The sequence below is a fragment of the Erinaceus europaeus genome, chromosome 10, assembly GCF_950295315.1.
Source record: "Erinaceus europaeus chromosome 10, mEriEur2.1, whole genome shotgun sequence".
Taxonomy (NCBI): Eukaryota; Metazoa; Chordata; class Mammalia; order Eulipotyphla; family Erinaceidae; genus Erinaceus; species Erinaceus europaeus.
Genome location: NC_080171.1, coordinates 112497169 through 112514271, shown reverse-complemented (window position 1 = coordinate 112514271; position 17103 = coordinate 112497169). Strand labels below are relative to the sequence as shown.

The following is a 17103-nucleotide window of genomic DNA, read 5'->3' as shown; positions in this document are numbered from 1 at the left end:
TTCTCTCTCCATTTCTCTTTGTCCTATCCATTAACAACAACAACAATAACTACAACAATAAAAAATAAATAAATAAAACATTACTGACACCTGCTACGATGACATGGCTTGGGCCATTTCTTTGCTAAAAGCTTTTCACAAGATGGTCAGACTGCAGCTGTCTGGCAGTCACAAAACATGAATCTGCCAAGTTGCAAAGTTTGTTCTTTCTCTGAGACTTTTCACTAAAGAAACAGGAAAGCAATAGACCTTGTCTTGGGAGCAGTGAAGACACTCACCATGTCTATGCATCTCCTACAGACTCCAGTCTCAACATGGACCTCTCACCTCCTGTCCTAGATGACATCACCAGAAGCGTGGCATCTGCTCACCTCAGAACAGGTGTTCTGAAGTGAGTGACCCCAAACCTTCATATTCCAATGCAGGAAGAGTTATTGCTGGGGCTCAGTGCCTGTACTACAAATCCACTGCTCCTGGAGGCCATTTTTCCTTTTTTTTTTTTTGCCCTTATTGTTACTGTTATTGTTGTTATTGCTGTTGTTGGATAGGACAGAGGAAAATGGAGAGAGGACGGGAAGACAGAGGGGGAGAGAAAGATAGACACCTGCAGACCTGCTTCACCACTTGTGAAGAGATCCCCGTGCAGGTGGTGGTGGGGGGGGTGTTTGTGTGGGGAGGGTGGCTCAAACTGGAATTCTTACGCCAGTCCTTGCACTTCATTCCATGTGGACTTAACCTGCTGTGCTACCACCTGGCTCCCAAAAGCCATTCTTGCAGGGTCAGAGGGGTGTGGTGAGGTCACAAGATTGGCCAGGGTATGTCCCCTGCCCAAGCGCCTTGCACTTGTGGGGAATGGTGCTGCATTCCCAGTGCCTGGAGCTCTGGCCACTGTGAGCTCCCACCCATGTCCTGGGCCTAGAGAGTGAGGCTTAGGGCAGGGGCAACAGGAGCAGAGCCCACAGCTGCCAGCCTTCCAAGACACCTGCATTTGCTCAGTAAACACAATATTGACTTAACTCCCCATAATGGCTCTCAGTGAGATGGCCATCTCTCAAAACATAAATCAAACAGCTCCGTCCAATCTTGGAGGAGGCTGCCTTTAGATGCCTTTTAAGCATCTGTAAGTAGCTGGAGTTTAAGCCTCAGAAGAGATGAAGAGCTATTATAATCCATAAAGCAGGAGAACTGGCCAAGCTGCCACTCAGCTTTCCCTCTCCGGACACCAGCCAAATTTGTTGCCTCATGCTGAAAGAGAACAAGGGTCAGGAGAGGCTGTGCCCCTGCCTGGTGCCCCCATGCCCATGCACAGCCTGGCCATCTGTTGCCAAGACTCCCCAGCAGCTCAGAGCTCAGACCTTTCCTCTGCGGTTCTCCCACCCCCAGGGGCAGCTCTTCCCACGAGGGACGATGAGCTCCATTCCCGTTCAGATGAAGGGAGGGTCTCCGGAAACGAGACATGATGCTGTTCCATCGCTATTAGCTCTCCTAGAGGCAAGTGCTTGAGTGCACCCTCCTCCGAGTTCATGTAGAGACTGCCTGCTTGTTCACTATACACTTCTGACAGACTTTGGGTGACTGGTTGATGGTACAGGTGCAAAGGATCTTCACTCACACACACACACACACACACACACACACACACACACACACACACACACTACCTGCATGTGAATGCTCACAGCACATACACACACAAACACAGACGCCAAGGAATTGGTTGGCCCCGCACTTCCAACTCATGTGGGGATGCTACAGGTAACACACAGTGAGGACTGAGGTTCCCCAGATAAGGAAGAAGAGAGAAGCCCAAACTGCTGGCTGGCCTGATCTTTCTCAACCTGAAAGGTCCTCAGAGGGTCAGAACAAGACCTTATTCAGCTGTGCCCTGGCCAGTGTACACAGCCAGCTGGTGGCTGGGACTGACGCAGCAGAAGGCCAGGAGCCATGCAACCTGGCCAGCTAGTCTGGACTCCATATTGCCTCCTCCACATCTGCTCCTGGTCCACTCCCCAGTGCAGCATGGAAAGAACACCTTGGAGATGCAGTACCACTTAGGCGGGGCAAAATGGTCCTTGATAACCACATGAAGGCAAGGTTGAGTTTCTAAGTGGAGGCCAGTTCAAAAGAAAGGCAACTGGGCAGGGGTAGATAGCATAATGGTTATGCAAAAAAAAAACCCTCATGCCCGAGGATCCAGAAGTCCCAGGTTCAACCCCCCTGCACCACCATAAGCCAGATCCAAACAGTGCTCTGGTAAACAAACAAGGCAATCATGTTCAAGGACCCAAGTTCAAACCCTGTCCCCATTTGCAGGAGGAAAGCTTCATTAGTAGTAAAGCAGTGTGTGGTTATCTCTCTCCCTCTTTATCTTCCCCCTTTCCTCTCAATTTCTGCCTCTATCTAAATAAATAAAGAAAGAAATAAGCAAGCAACAAAGGCAATCACTTCATACTTTTTTTTTCTTTTTCTTTTTTTTTTTTTTTTTTACCACAGCACTGCTCAGCTCCGGCTTACTTAAGGTGGTGCTGGGGACTGAACCTGAGACCTTGGAGCCTCAGGCATGAAATTTGTTGCATAACCATTATGCTATCTCCTCAGCCTCACTCCATACTTTGTTTTAGAATAGCAACTTTCAGAACAATAATAATGATAAAGTGCCGACCAGGCTGTGGAGCAACTGGAAGCTGGTACAGGGTTGGAAGAAGTGTTCAATGATGCCCCTCCCCTGGGAAATGGTTCAGGGGATCCTCAGAAGATGAAACAGGATGGCCAAGACAGCAAGTTCAGGGAGTCGGGCGGGAGCGCAGCGGGTTAAGCGGACACGTGGCACGAAGCGCAAGGACCGGCGTAAGGATCCTGATTCCAGCCCCAGCTCCCCACCTGCAGTGGAGTCGCTTCACAGGTGGTGAAGCAGGTCTGCAGGTGTCTATCTTTCTCTCCTCCTATCTGTCTTCCCCTCCTCTCTCCATTTCTCTCTGTCTTATTCAACAACGACATCAATAACAATAATAATAACTACAACAGTAAAACAAGGGCAACAAAAGGGAATAAATATATATACAAAAAAAGAAATTAAAAAAAAAAGACAGCAAGTTCACACATGCAGAGAGATGTTGTTCCATCCCTGCAGGCAGGGAGGGACATTCAATTAACACTCACAGGCGCCCGAGTCCACTGCTCCTCCCAAGGAGGCCCAGCAAACACCCCCAGAGTCACCCTGCACTGTGCCTGGTAATCCAGGGGCCACAAACCCACAAAGGCAGCACAGTGCCACCACTGACACGGAAGTACTTTTTGGGGGGCTGCTTGGTTCTTGACCTTCTTTGACCCATGAGTGTGAACAAAAGATGGATGAAAAGGGGGCGCACAGGTCACTGACATGGGGAGAGGGAGTGTCAGGTGGCATAAGGGAACTTCTCCACAGCACTGAGTCCCCAGCAGTTGCTAACCTTCTGGAACCTTCTGCCCTGTTGAGTCAGCCAGCCTGTTCACTAAGGCTAACTTTGCCAAGCAGACCTCTGCAGTGGAAAAGGTACCTTTCAGGAAACTCATTTCCAAGTGGAAAAGGCCTTGGAGAGAGGAGACGTACTGATATTTCCTACAAAGTTGATTGAAGTCACCTGCACAAACAGCCAGGCCCCACCTAAACCCACCGTGAGACCCCAGCCCCGCCAGGCATCCCAGGAAGCTTCATGGAAGACACAGTCAGAAGTCATGGCCGCCGAGCAAGGCAAGTCCAGGAGACTTGTAGAAATGAGCACCTCTCCCCCCCAAAAAAATGTACCGGTCACCATCGGGACTAACTCTTTCCACCATAAACCAGTCTAACATCCACCAGAGACCTAAGCTCAGCTGGAATGTCTAGGTGTGTATGTGGTATCTGTATGTGCAAACTTGTGTCTTTGTGCGTGTGAGTGTATGTTGTATGTGTCTATGTGAACATGTACACGCTTATCTTGGTGTCTGTGTTCTGAAGTAAACAAAGAGCTGGCAGAACTGCAGGAGAACTAGACACACAGACACATACACACACACACACACACACACAATCTGGGTATTGTTTGGAAAGAGGATTTTCTTAGTGTGGAATCTGGGAGCCAATTCTGACAAAAAAAAAAAGGCATATTCAGGGACATTATAACTCTAGCTTAAATTTGTTCCTACCTTAAAACCATTTCCTACATACAGAGCCGAGAGTATGTCACTCCACAAGTGAACTGAGTTCACAAGTCTCAGGGCAGAGTTCTGTCCTTCTCCTTTCTACCCTCCTAACCCCAGTAAGAACAGCAAGGAAGGGGAAGTCACGATCAGGAACTGTTAGCCAACATGCCAAAAACAGTCACAAAGGAAGCTTACAAAGAAAAATTACAGTTGTGGGCACAATTCTGGAGAGCCTCACACAGCTGCAGGGAAGACTGAAATGTGTGAGATGGAAAAGATGCCCCAAACCTTGTTTTTTTTTTTCCCCCCTATGTTTGGGTAGGGAGTCTCAGTATTTAAGAGCGAGGCTGCCCCAGGCTCACACAGGGTTCCAGGCCAGTCAGTGGAGCCTCCTATGGTGCCCGACAGCCCAAGGCCTACATACACACAGATTTATGTAGAACAAGCAGCCCATATCCAACTGGGACGGTTTGCTTAATTTCTAGGTCATTTGGCGTCCACATAAGCCAAACCGAACTACAGGTGAGGACACACAAAAGCCTGTGACAGGGCACATTCCCACTTTCCCACCAGGGATAAGTGTAGGGGGAGGCGGCGCACTGAGACTATTAGCGAGTGAATTCGTGAGTCCCAGGAGGGAGGGCTACTGGCTTATGACTGGGTAGGTCAACCAGGAGACACTGGTGATGGGACCCCTCAAGCATGTTCACACAGTTCCCTCTGACATGCTTGGGCCTGTGGTCATTTATCTGGCTGTACATGTGGGCAAGAGGAAACTAAAGAAAAAAAAAACATTACTGATAAATTTTAGTGGGGCCAGGTGGTGACACACTGGGTATGTGTATTACCAGGTACAAGGATCCAGGTTCAAGCTCGCAGGTCCCCTTCTGCAGAAATGCTCCATGAATGGTGAGGCAGGACTGCAGGTGTCTCTCTGTCTTTCCCTCTCTGTCTTCCCCCTCCCTCTCAATTTCTCTCCTTCTATCAAACAAAATAAAATTAAAAAAAAAATACCACTGTTGGACCAGGTGGTGATGCACCTCGTTGAGTGCACATGTTAGAGTGCACAAGGACCCGGGTTCAAGCCCCCAGTCCCTACCTGCAGGGGGAAAGCTTCATGAGTGGTGAAGCAGTCCTGCAAGAGTCTGTCTCTCTCCCTATCTATCACTCCCTTCCTCTTGATTTTTGGCTGTCTCTGTCCAATAAATAAATATATTTTTAACTTTATTTATTTATTCCCTTTTGTTGTTTTATTGTTGTAGTTATTATTGTTGTTGTTGATGATGTCGTCGTTGTTAGATAGGACAGAGAGAAATGGAGAGAGGAGGGGAAGACAGAGATGGGAAGAGAAAGATAGACACCTGCATACCTGCTTCACCACTTGTGAAATGACTCCCCTGCAGGTGGGGAGCAGGGGGCTTGAACCAGGATCCTTATGCCGGTCCTTGTGCTTTGCACCACGTGCGCTTAACCTGCTACACTACTGCCCAACTCCCAAATAAGTATGTTTTTTTTAAAAATAGCACTCTCCTTAAAAAAATAAAAAGGGAAAAAAGAAAAGAAATTCTAACTAACATCCATTATTGTTAAGGTAGAAACACTGGGGGGGGGGGGGCTGAAGGTGGCGTACCTGGTATCACGAACACATCACCAAGCACAGGGACCCAAGTTGAAGCCCATGGGTCCCACCCTTAGAAGGGAAGTTTCACAAGCAGTGAAGTAGTACTGCAGGTTATCTTTCTCTCCCCCTCTTAATATCTGTCTCTATTAAATAAATAATAAATATATAAATGAAAGAAATTTAGTTTGGCATCTATTATTATTAAGGGAGGGATTTTGCACATATTAGTGCAATAGTTAACCATTAAAACACTTTAAGAAAGAAACTACCCTACACTGAAAAAGAAACACTCGGCTCCACAGAATGACTTTCCACATAGGACTGAAGCCAAAAAGCCTGAAATCCTGCAGGCAGACAGAGAAGAGAATAACTATGTAACTATGACAAAAAGGGAGGAGAGACATAATCTGAGAGAGATATCTTCATTTCTCCTATTGGCCAAGTTTTCTTTTTAATTTCTTTATTGGGGGATTACTGGTTTATAGTCAACGGTAAAATACAGTAGTTTGTACATGCATAACATTTCCCAGTTTTCCACATAGCAATACAGCCCCCACTAGGTCCTCCTCTGCCATCATGTTCCAGGACCTGAACTCTCCCCCACCCCAAAAGGCCTTTACTTTGGTGCAATACACCAATGGCCAATGGTTTGGTTTTTTTTAAGCTTTACATCTTTGCTATTTTTTTTTTTATCAGCAATTGTGTCATAATAATTTTTGAGAGTATATTTTTCCTCTTTTTCTTTTTTTAATTTTTATTTATTTATTTTCCCTTTTGTTGTCCTTGTTGTTTTTCATTGTTGTTGTACTTGTTGTTATTACTGATGTCATTGTTGTTGGACAGGACAGAGAGAAATGGAAAAAGGAGGTGAAGACAGAGAGGGGGAGAGAAAGACAGACACCTGCATACCTGCTTCACCGCTTGTGAAGTGACTCCCCTGCAGGTGGGGAGCTGGGGGCTCGAACTGGGATGGTTAGTCAGTCCTTGCTCTTTGTGCCATGTGTGCTTATCCTGTTGTGCTACCGCCCGGCTCCCTCCTCTCTTTTTCATAAGCATGGATACCTGACTCCCAGCACTGGATGGAGGGAGGGGAGAGGGCTGTCAGCTGGCCTACACTCTGTTGACTGTTAGTGCACCCGCTGGTCTAGTGGTGGAGCTGAGATCATGTCACCTCCAGTTCCTCCATGCTGCTCTCTGTCCAAGCTCCTACAGCACCTGTTAAACACAGCCAAAACCAACTACAACTGCACTGGCACACATGGAGACTGGCCACTGCCCCCATGTGTGAGCACAACCCTCAGGTGAGACCACCACTGGTACATAGGATGAAATAAATCTCACACCAGATTTTCACTTCCTTTGTCATTCATTCACAGTTGATGCGTTGTCTCTTTAGGTCGGGACATTCCTTTGGGCATAAGATTCTTCTTCAGGTACTTGTATTGGCTCCCTATGACTGCTGTAAAAATTATCAAAAAACTATGGGGCTAGAAAACATAATGGTTATGCAAAGACTCTCAAGCCTGAGGCTCTACAAGTACCAGGTTCAGTCCCCTGCACCAACATAAGCCAGAGCTGAGTAGTGCTCTGGTTAAAAAAAAAAAAAATTAAATAGTGTATATATATTATCAACAGCTCTAGAGATTAGAAGTCTGGTGTGGGACTCATTAGGCTAAGAGTTGACTCCATTCCTTCTAGAGGCTTGAGTGAAAGAATCTGTTTTACCTTTTCTAGTTTCTGGAAGAGCTAACATTCCTTGTTTCAAGGCCCTTTCCTATACCTTCAAAGCCATTGAAGGGTCAGAACAGGCCACCTTAGCATAGCTATTATTTGGGGCTGAGGACAACTAAGAAGGGCAGGCACAGGAAGAGCCCCCTGCTTTGTTCTTTTTACCTGAAAAAGACTTCCAGAGACTACATGACAATAAGGTGCTTAATAAACTTCTCCAAACACCCCAGGCACCTTTCCACTACTCAAGGCTCCCAGAAGCCCAAATCCCTCTTCCTTATCTACTCACATCTCTGCAGTTTACCATCCTTTGTTAAAAAGGACATCAAAGCCACAAATATAACTGTCTTTTTTTTTTAGTTTTATTTCCTGTAGCTTCTGTGCAAAGAAATATTCAAATGTGTATGTCTTTTCTCCTATTAGTCTGTCTCTTGTCACTTTAATGGAGAGGCCCCAGGAAGTGAAAATAAGCTGAAGGAAAAGGTATTCTTCCTCCTTTACACCATCAGAACAGCATCTTCTCTCCTGCCTTCACTCATCTAACTTTTTAAAAAAAATTGTTTATTTCTCCTTGTTTTAAATAGTTGCTGTAGTTATTGTTGTTGTTATTGATATCATCATTGTTAGATAAGACAGAGAGAAATGGAGAGAGGAGGGGAAGACGGGGGGGGGGGGGGGAGAGATAGACACCTGCAGACTTGCTATACTGCCTATGAAGTGACTCCCCTGCAGGTGGGGAGCCGGGGCCCAAATGGGGATCCTTATTCCGGTCCTTGAGCCTTGCGCCATGTGCACTTAACCCTTTGAGCTACTGCCCTCATCTCATATAACAAGTTTTATGATTACATTCAGGTGAGACAGTAAAAGACAGCAGGAAAGGAAAAAAGAAATTCTTAGGGGGGGAAAGATAGTAACTAATCCATTTGCCCAAATAGGCATTTATAAACACCTGAATAGCAGGCTGCAAATCCTGAGTAACAAAAGAACATCTAGCTACGTACAAAGGGACTTAATGGCTCGCCTGACTGACTGCCTCCCACTAGGCTGGACCAGGGAACCCACATAATGGAAGGAAGACGAACTGAGAAGAAAAAGCATGACTTTCAGGAATTTTAAACTTTATTCAGGAAAAGTGAGAGCACACATGCTGGGAGAGGGTGAGGGAGAAGGAGAGACTTACTTAAAATGTCGAAGCTCTCAGGCAGGCAGTGTTAAGACCCCCTAGCAAGTAATGGGACTGGCTTTTATAAAGTAAGGTCCTGGGAATCAGGCGGTAGCGCAGCAGGTTAAGCGCACATGGTGCAAAGCGCAAGGACCAGCATAAAGATCCCTGTTAGAGCTCCCCCCTCATGCTTGCAGAGGAGTCGCTTCACAAGCGGTGAAGCAAGTCTGCAGGCGTCTGTCTTTCCCGGTCTCTGTCTTCCCCTCCTCTCTCCATGTCCCTCTGTCCTATCCAACAACGACATCAATAATAACAACAATAATAACCACAACGGTAAAACAACAAGGGCAACAAAAGGGGAAAAAATAGTCTCCAGGATCAGTGGATTTGTGGTGTAAGCACTGAAACCCAGCAATAACCCTGGAGGCCAAAAATAAAATAAAATAAAATAAAATAAAATAAAATAAAATAAAATAAAATAAAATAAAATAAAATAAAAATAAAGTAAGGCCCTCCCTTTCACTACCTTTCTAAACAACACCCACAACTTCCAGGTCTTAACTCTTCCCCCACCCCTACCCCTCTCCCTTGCTGATTAGGAAAATAAGGCGTGATGTCCTGGGGAATTCCTTCCCTTCTCTCATTGAGGGGGTGAAACAAAGGCTCTTGGTCGTAAAGGTTCCAGGTCCTGGTGCAACTGGGTTCAGGTTCCTGTGGTCATCTGCCTCTGACAGGACCATCACTCTGCCTCTACCTTCTGCAGAATCCAGCACTACCACCACCACTCAGTAACACGTTTATTTTTTCTAGGGGAAAAAAGATGAGAGTTTTAGCTGATTTCCTGATTCTTGATGCTGACTAGTTCATATATGTTCTTTAGTCCTGAGAATTCCAGGCAAAAGCTAATTATGAAAGCTGATTGCTCACAGCCTGTACTCTGCTGACAGTGGGAACAGCCAGGCAGAAGGGGGGTGGGGTGGGGGGTGGAGGAGGCACTGCTGACACCCCACCCACAACTCGGGGACAAAATGAGGAGTGCCACACAGCAATCTACAGCAGGGAAAGTCAGGGTGAAGACACTGTCCTAAGGTAGCATTACTTTTAACCGTGCTTGTTGAATAAAATATGCAAATGACTATTAGCAGGCACCAGGAAACCAGTACATTCCAAGGCCATCTCGACTCGATTGGTTATTCAGATGCAAATTTTAGCCTAATTCTGGAAGGATTACAAGCACCCCTATTCAGAGCCAGGTCCTATGGAAATCCCAATCTGAGAGCATTCCCTCCACCAAACCTCATGCCAGCTTCTTCCTTCACTGTTTATATGGGTGAGACCTGTTTCCTTCTCCCACCCCCCACCTCGAAATTTTGGCATTGACAGCTCGATATAAATTAAAACATCAGTTATTCTACTGCACTACTGTCCCAAAGTGTCTACTTTTCTATAAAAGGGCATTTTCTGAACCTAAAGTTTATGGTCAAAACTAATCCAACAAGATTATTGACCAACACGAGACAGCTGTGGGCCTATAATTTACTCCACCCACCTACCACCACCACCAAAGCAAACATAGAATGGTCAGTCCAAGAAAACCAAACTCTATTAAAATAATTTATGCCAAACAACTGGTGGCCTTTTCAAACTGGCTTCAGCCCTCAGGAAAGGCTCTGTCCCTAGTTTTCTGGCCTTCACACATATGAGACATATTGTGTGTGTGTGTGTGTGTGTGTGTGTGTGTGTGTGTGTGTGTGTATATATATATACATATATATATATGTATATATATACATATATATAGTACTCCCTTGCACTTGGCCTAGAAGGATCCATTTCAATAGAGACCCTGGGTCCCAGTCAGTTTCTACGTCATGCAGGGCCTCCAGTGCCTCAGGCCAGCCCCACCTGTTCCAGCTACTTCCCACTCATCCTGTCTCACCTGCCCTCAGCCCAGAAGCAGTGCTGCTACATAGTCCCCATGGCCACACCCAGAAATGACAGGTCCTTTAGGGGCCATGACCTCCTTATGGGCTTCATACAAAGCAGAGAATCCCAAAGATGAAGCATATTAAACAGTAAAATGCTCCATGCCACCATCTCCACATCTTGTTGTGACCAGAATTCACTACTCAGGGGAAGGATCCAAAAGTATCCCCAGGCCAACTAAGTTACCTGGTATAGAGTTAGAGCCCTTGATACATGCTGACCAGCACGTTATGATTGGGCCCTCCTCAATCGCTATGGAACAGGCTATGGCCGGTGCGCCGCTATGTTCCATCGCTGGGGAGCCAGAAACGACCCGAACTGCCCCTGCGGCTCCAGACAGACTATGACCCACATAGTCAACGACTGCCACCTCTCCAGATTCAAAGGAGGTCTCGAAACTTGACATCAGGCTCAACCTGACGCTGTTGACTGGCTACGGAAGAAGGGCAAACGCTAGAAGAAGAAGCTGACCAGCTGGACAGAGGAACATCATGGATGAAGTTCTCTAGTTTTGGAAAAAGGTGACTCAGGATGGGACTAGAAGTTCATTCCCATTCAACTTGGCTTCGACAACGGGGAAACAAAACCTGTCTACACAAATAATAAGAAAACACCAGCGTACTGGCCATTAACTCCCTGCACCACTACCGCACACAGAAATGGGCTTGTAAGTATCCACTGCTCAGAGACTTTCACCACAACCAAGCACAGAGGCACTCAGCAAAGATCTCACTCTGGGTTTTACATTCTTCTGCCTAGGAGTTTCCAGATCATCACCAGAGATTTTTTTTTTTCTCATAGAAAACAGAATATCTGGGGGCCAGGCAGTGGTATACCCAGTTAAGAGCACCTATCACTATATACAAGGACCCAGGTTCAAGCCCCGGCTTCCCACCTGTATAGGGGTCTGCTTCATCTTTCTCTCTCCCTCTTTAACTCCCCTTCCCCATCTCAATTTCTCTTTGTCTTGTCAAATAGAAAAGAAAAAATAAATAAATAAAGGCCACTGGGAATGTTGGATTCATAATGCAGGCACGGAGCCCCAGAGATAACCCTGATGGTGGAAAAAAATAGAGAAAGAAAATATCGTATCTTCCATGAAAATAAAGAAGAAAAAGAGCATTGGGGGTGTGACAGCAAGCTGTGAAGAGCCCGTCCTGCCTGGCCACTGCCTCACCTCTCCCAGGGCTGTGTTTTTGGGCTGCTTCTATTCTCACAGGCTTCAGGGTGCATGATGGCCTGGCCACCGCATCCTCCCGAGACTGCTGCTGTGGAGGCATCCTAGGTACAGCCGGGTGGTGTCACGGGGACAGTGGTGGGCAGCTGGGCCCACTTGAGCCGCAACAAGGCACAACCATTCAAGAGAGGGACAAGGCCTCGCAGTGAGTCCCCCTTGGGCCATGGAACACGCTGGTCCCATTCTTGTCCCTTTGAATGGCATGCTGTGTGTCATGTGGGCCCAATTGTTCTCTTGTGTGGGTTCATTCAGGGGTGCGGGGCAGGGCCCAGCAGGGTGAGGAAGGAAGAAGGTGCCTTCGAGTGCTATAGACAGAGTTGTGTAGAGAGGACAACGGAGTTCCACAACGGATAGGTCCTTCGGGGTGCAAGGATGATGCTGACCTAGGCATGCCGGTTACAGACAGCTGTAGGGAACTGGGGATTGGGGGGTGGAGACAGCAGGCTCTCCTGGAAAGTGTGCAAAGGCAGGACCCAGCAGCCCTGCCCATCTCTGAAAAGCAGAGGCCTCAGAAGGGAGCCATGATGGGGATCCCAACACTGCTTACATGAGTTTCAAGACTAGACAAGCTACACAGCCCTTCTGAGGATAGCAGTAGCCTTGAACACAGGGAAAGCCACAGGCCTGGTGTCATGGTCACAGTGCTGGTAAGTGAGGTGCTAACAAGTACAACGAGTGTGTCAGATACAGACTTTGCAATGTTGTCATGAGTATCTTGGAGGGGAAGAGAGAATTGGAAGAAAAGGGGGCAATTGTGTATAAATGGGAACAGATAGTTGTAGAGAAGATGGCTGGCCCATGTCTACAAGCTTAGGGGAACAGCAGTGGCTTGCAGTGGGGGAGATTCAGAACTCTGGTAGTGAGAATGGTGTGGATTTGTAACCCTGTTGACATGTAATTTTGTTAGCACCCCTTCCAGAGCACTGATGGGGAGAATGAGGACAACCCCCGAAGCAAGTACTGTCCACTGCCACCCACAGTGATAGCCACAGTGTCTGTAAGGGTGGCGACCCATGGGGGCTCCAAAACAGCACTGGCCTGACCATTCCACAGGGCCTGCGAGGAACACAGCACGGTGATGGCGGCCTGTCGCTAAGTCAAGTGCCCAGCCTGGTGGTGAACACACAAGGAGACTGACAGCCAGCAAGAATGTTCCTTCAAGTATCAACAACATGGGGAAAGCCTCTCAGATCTGGGTCTCCAATGCCTTGTCATCAGCCCATCCAGCATCAACCTGAAGACCAGCCAGTGTCAGGGGTGGTGTGATTCCAGGATGCCGGGATGAGAGACGAGGTGGGTGAGGGAATCCCTGAGGCAGGAGGCACCAGAAGCTCCTCCTCGGCTCAGTGGGGTCCAGAATGTCTTATGCCCAGGCCGCTGGCCACCAGGGCTCCCTGGGCACTCACGCAGCTCCGCCCGCCACCCCCACCTGCACTGCAGCATACAGCACTAAGCCCAGAGCTTTGTTTTCCAGCTTTCTGAGCTGTGCTTGTTTTAAAGCCACTGAATTATGGCCTCTGATCAGCAATGCAAGGCCAAGCCCCACCATAAGCACAAAGAGGCAGATGAGAGGGTTGACAGCATCTCCCTGGCCACCTGTTTCCTGGCTGTGTTTATTTTTAAAGCTCTTCTCAGGAGGGTGAGAGGCACTAGGTCACTGCTTGTATTCTTGGCTTTCTGCGTGCAGCGCTGGGGATGGACTCTGCTGCTGATTCACCTCCATGGACTCTCATGACTGTGTTTAAAGTCCTCTCTTCCCCACTGGGGAAGCAAGCCTCTCCTCAAGTACATCCTGTGTTAACGCCACACACAGAGACAAGCACAAACCTGTTAGTAAGCTCCCCCCTACTCCTTACCAGGACCCAGAGAGCCAGCCAAATGCTACTGGCCCACCCACTACTCTGCTTGTGAGTCTCACTGTGTGTTAACTAACTGCACACAGTTCTGTGTGGTGCACTGGGCCCAGCAGCACATGAAGTACATGGCATCAAGTGCCTGCAGGATGCCTACAGAGGAAGGAGGCCCCGTAGCAAGGAGCAGGAGACACAGGCAAAAAAGGAAACCCATGCAGAGAGCAACTGAGCCTGGCCTGGGTCGCCCACTCCCTCTGGTGAGAAAGGAAGCCAATGGTGTGATCTGGAAAGCCAAAGGAGCTTTGCTTCTGCAGATCCCCAGCAGCAGGCAATGATTCAGAGCCTACCCGTTCCGTTCCTTTGTCCCTATGAGCAAATACCGGGGGTCAAGGCCCCTGCACTGGGCAGCTCCCGCCATGGCCCTGGTCCTCAGGCCATCCTGTACCCTCTCCAAGAAGGAAGCAGGCCAGATCTCCCTGCATAGACTTTGGTCAGACTGGGCTCAGATTCACCTATGTAGGCAAGGCCCTGACGTGTGGCGAGCCACCCACTCACCACACACAGGAGAAACCTTCACTCATCCACTCCCACTTATAAACAAGATTCACTGCCACAAGTGCTACATCACAGTTACAGACACGCCTCTTAAAGCAGCACCATCTGCTTCCAATCCTTCCACCTCCCACAGGACCTGGCCCCCCATCTTCTCAAGGGCCTTCACCCCATCTTCCCCACTGGGAGTTCTTGGTGTAGCTTTCACTGACCTAGAAGCTGCATGCACCGTGGTTTGGTCCGCTGCGGTTTCTGATCACACAGGTGTCTGGGAAACAAATCAGCTCTGCTTGCAAAGCGCAGCCTAGACCCCACCCACCCATGCCAGCCACCCAGGAAGCAGGCTAGGCTGGTAGCAGCTGCCAAAGAACCCCGAAGAGTGACTGGGTGCTCTGGCTGCGGTACCTCCACCCACCCCTACACCCGTCTCTGCCCAGCCAGCTTCCGCATGTGGGGTTGGCTCCAGCTGCACCTCCACCCGCAGCCTGGGCGAGCCTGGGCCACCAGAGGGTAAGTGTCGGCCATGACCTCGCCAGGCTGTCAGAGTGGCTGGTGCCAGCCCAGCAGGAGTGCAGGTACAGAGAACACAGGAGGGGAGGGAAGGGGACATTTGGAAACACAGGGCACTGCCACCAGCAGGAACCAGAGGTCAGACACCAGGTAGCTGAAGCTAGTAGTGTATCCACCGAGGGCAGAGTCGCTACCCCTACCCACTGTGCACAGGCACCCCCATCATGCACGCATATGCTCCGGCAGGCACAGTACCAGAGGTGGGTACCCACACCCAGGGGCAAGCCCTACTGTGACATGTCCCTGACAATGGCACAGTTGGTCTGATTCGTGACCACATCACTCTCCCACAACAGACTTCCTCTCCTTTTAGTGCCATCTGCCTTGGCTACTGCTATTTCACAGGAGGCATGTAAAGCACTAGGAAGCGTCCAGCCAAACTCTACACTCTGCAGCATTCGGGGAGAGGCACACGCCAAGTCAGAATGCTGCGGTTCCGCCCCTCGCCTCCCCATGCAAGGGGGACAAGATCAGGAAGAACGCGCTTCTGAGAACAGTCACGGTCCTTAAAGGGAAAAACCCAAGTGCCAGGCCTTCTAGGAAATGGATCTGAGAAGATCTCTAAGATAAAGAGACACGCCCTGACCCACTAATGCCAGCACCCAAAATCTGCGCACGGAGTAACAAAACAGCTCCTGCATGAGGCCGGGTGGGTAGTCACAGCTGTGCTGATCCTACTGGTTGGACTTTTTTCTTCTGGCTGCTTTAACAAATTACTGTGAACTTAGGACAACCCCAGTGTGTTCTCTCACAGTTCTGGAGGCCAGAGACCTGAAATTAGTTCCATTCGGCTGAAGTTGGTGTAAGAGCAGGCTGGAGGGGGCTGGGGGGAAAGGACGGATGAATGGACGGACCTCTATGGCCTCTTCCAGCTTCTGGTGGCTCCAGCACTGGTGAGTTTGTGGTCACTGCAATTAGACAGGCTTCTCCAGAGGCAGAGAAACAGCATGTGCACACAGAAAGATATTTATCAAAAATGAATTTGAGCCCGTGACTATGAAACCGACCCGCAAGCCCCTAGATCCATCATTGGGTAAGGCTGAGACTGGGAGAGCGGGTGGTACAGGTTCCCGCTTGAGTCCAAACCTGAAGGCAGGAGACAGGTGTCCCACCTTCAACACGCTGGTAGAAAGAGGGAACTGGGGAATGTTATGCATGTACAAACTATTGTACTTACTGTTGAAGGTAAAACATTAATTCCCCAATAAAAAAAAAGTTAAAAAAAAAAAAGAGGGAACTTCCTCTTCCTTCTGTTTCACTCAGACCTGTCAACTGACTGGAAGAGGTCCAGGATCACCTCCCCATCTCAAGATCCTCACAGGACTCACATTTGCCACGACCCTATTTCTATTATCAAGTCACTACTTGCCGGGTTCCAAAGATTAGTACCTAACCTCTCTGGAGGCCTGTCTTCAGACTACAAGGGACCAACACAAACCTGGAACTGGAGTGAACATTTCTAAGGGGACGGGTGGTGGTACACTTGGCTGACTGCACATTATAGTGAGCAAGGATCTGGGTTCGAGCCCCCAGTCTCTACCTGTAGGGGGAAAGCTTCACGACTGGTGAAGCTGGGCTGCAGGTCTCTCTCTCTCTCCATATATATATCTCACCCCCTTCCCTCTCAATTTCTAGCTGTTTCTATCCAATAAATAAAGATAATTAAGGGAGTCGGGTGGTAGCGCAGCGGGTTAAGCACACATGGCATGAAGTACAAGGACCGGCATAAGGATCCCGGTTTGAGCTCAGGCTCCCCACCTGCAGAGGAGTCACTTCACAGGCAGTGAAGTAGGTCTGCAGGTGTCTGTCTTTTTCTCTCCCTTCTGTCTTCCCCTCCTCTCTCCATTTCTCTATGTCCTAGCTAACAATGATGACATCAATAACAATAATAATCAACTACAACAATAATTTTTTTAAATTAAAAAAAAACAAGGGCAACAAAAGGGAAAATAAAAAATAAATATTTTTAAAAATATTTATACTAAAAAAAAAAGATAATTAAAAATATTCTGCATAGGGCCTGGTCCAAGTTCCTAAGAAAACCTTGGCCACACGGTAATCAACCACTCACTCCCATCCTCATCAATAAGGTCAGGGAAGAAGGAAGTCATGGTCTGGGAGGCAGAGCAGTAGATAAAGCATTGGACTCTCAAGCATGAGGTCCTAAGTTTGATCCCCCATTGCACATGTACCAGAGTGATGGCTGGTTCTTTCTCTCTCTCCTCCTATCCCT

At 48.3% G+C, this 17103-nt stretch overlaps 1 protein-coding gene across 8 annotated transcripts in view; it reads right to left on the bottom strand.

Moving 5' to 3' along the window:
• Nucleotides 1-17103, bottom strand: part of SEMA4D (semaphorin 4D) — a 129792-nt gene that overhangs the window by 71952 nt on the left and 40737 nt on the right. Inside the window, exon 1 of one of the 8 annotated variants that reach the window (XM_060200527.1) lies at nucleotides 14513-14570. The exons of the other annotated variants lie outside the window; for them this stretch is intronic. The gene's annotated coding sequence lies outside the window, so the exon portion shown is untranslated. Of the gene's footprint in view, nucleotides 1-14512; nucleotides 14571-17103 lie in introns of those variants that run through there. 8 annotated transcript variants of the gene reach the window in all.